Here is a 2482-nt window from a genome sequence, read left to right as displayed (position 1 = left end):
TCCCGTGTGAGTGTTGCCGGATTTTACGTTTAGTTCAAAGAGCCTCTTTTTCCGAGTCCGCACGGCATTCCACATTGTAGTGAACCCACTTAGAGAAACTTTGAACCACTGACATTTCTCAGTGTTTCTAAGAGGTGACAACCAGCAACTGAAAACTTTTTGGGGTTTCGCCGAAAATGGGATTGAACCCATAGCCCTTTGTATGCAAGACGGATATGAAACCATTGCACCACGGTGGCTCCCCGTGTCTAGACATGTATCGGTTCTGGGCCTGATATATTTCCCATAGGGTATTTCCAAAGGTTCTTTAAGTCATATTTCAATCTGTCATTTTTAACACATTTAGTTTAGATGGTCAATTCATTTCCGAAAATAATTTATCTCCTCTCAGTAAAGCTGGAGACATATAAGAAAACTTCAAAGCTTCTCGAAGTGGTTGCATATCAGAAAACTTCACATATCAGAAAACTTCAAAGCTTCTCGAATACATAATTTGGCAAGTCACACACACACACCCAAAAAAATACTTTCTTCCGGAATGACATTTTTGACAAAGCATTTTGTTCAAGCGTAAAAACAAACTTAGTTTGTCTCTTCTTTCAGTGCACCTCATCTTCGCTTTTTGTCGTTAATTGACATTCTGTTTGTCGATCTATTCTGCTGTCGTTTGTTATCGACTAAGTTCCGCATTCCTCGTGACGTTTTTCGTCGTCAATACCTCGTCCCCGTGTTGAGTTTTCCAACCACGGCTTTGGTGATAAATTTTTTAAGAACTTTTTTAGTTCGAGAAAAAAATAAAAAATAATGGAAACTCGGGTGGCAGTGACTAATGCTCTACCATTTGAAAAAAAAATCTTTGAAAAGCTAAAAATGGATCCGTTAAATAACGGATTTTGTAACAATTCTAAAGATAATAAATTAAGTCCACCTAAAAAACAGAAATATTGAGAATATTTTTTTTATTTTTTTGAAAAATATGTAAACTTACATTATTTCTGTTTCCAAACATTTTATTTAGGAAAGAGACCGACTAAAGTGATTTGTTTTCTTTAAATAAAGTTTCTTTACATCGGCCTGTGTTTGCCCAACACTGTAGTCTGTAAATAGATAATTACGTGCTGATTACAATATGAGCTAAATAGCCCAGTGGATAATGTGTTTGCTTACAAATTTTACAGTCCGCGGTAGATTCTCCCTCTGGACGAAAGGAAATATCCAAAAAATTTTCGAATTCGATTTTTTTTTGTAGAAAATGTGCTGAGAACTAAAAACACCATGTGGATGTGAGAAAAATATGGGGAGGTTATGCAAATAGCCAGAATTGATTTCACATTTCACATTATTGAATTGATTTCACATCCTGTATAACATAAAAGCCAACGTTTTCCAATCAAACTTCCGTACAGCAGAGAGGATTTTGACAATTTTTTTTTTGTCTAAAGGCAATTAATTAGGATCACCTAAAAAGAAGAAATCTTGCGAAATTTTTTGGAAAACAAAATTACAATATTTCTGTTTCCATAAGATTTTTTTTGGGTAAACCGTTTGTAAAAACGAGACCGACTTAAGTCATTTGTTTTCTTCAACTAAAGTTTCTTTTCATGGGTTTGTGTGTGCCCAACACTGTGGTCTATAAATAGATAATTGTGTGTTGAGTACAATATGTGCTAGTTAGCCCAGTGGATAGTGTGTTAGCTTACAAATTGTAGGGTCCGTGGTTAGATTCTCCATCTGGAAAAATTTAAAAAAATCGAAATTTTTCTTCTAAATTATTTGTATGGCAGAAAAGTGCTGAGAACTAAAAACACCATGTGGATGTGAGAAAAAATATGCGGGAATATGCAACTAGCCAGAAGAAAAAAAATTATGTTAGTCTTTATTGAATTGATTATACATCGTGAAATATGTAAAATTACATTATTTCTGTTTCCATTCCATTTAGAAAGAGACCGAATAAAGTATTTACAAAGAGACCGAATAAAGAATGTTTCTAAATATTATTTACATCGGCTTGTGTATGCCCAACACTGTACTTTATAAATAGATAACTGTGAGGTGATGACACTGTTGCTCCTATTTTGATTTTGGAATTCACTCTTCAGTTGTCAAAATGCCGTCCAAGCAAGAAGAGCAGCGTATCAAAATTTTGCTCGCGCATCGCGAAAATCCGAGCTACTCGTACGCAAAGCTGGCAAAATCGCTAAAAGTTGCCAAATCAACCGTTACAAATGTAATTAAAGTGTTTGGGGAACGTTTGTCGACAGCCAGGATCGGGGGGAAATCGAAAACCGGAAGCCGCTGAGACGACAAAGAGAGTTGCCGGTAGTTTCAAGCGAAACCCTAACCTCTCTCTCCGAGATGCCGCAAATAAGCTGGGTGTATCGTCTACAACCGAGCATCGAGCCAAAAAAAGGGCCGGAATATCGACTTACAAGAAGGTAGTGACTCCAAATCGCGATGATAAACAAAATACGACGGCCAA

Source organism: Haematobia irritans, chromosome 1 (assembly GCF_050003625.1).
Source record: "Haematobia irritans isolate KBUSLIRL chromosome 1, ASM5000362v1, whole genome shotgun sequence".
NCBI lineage: Eukaryota > Metazoa > Arthropoda > Insecta > Diptera > Muscidae > Haematobia > Haematobia irritans.
Note: the sequence above shows the minus strand (reverse complement) of the source record.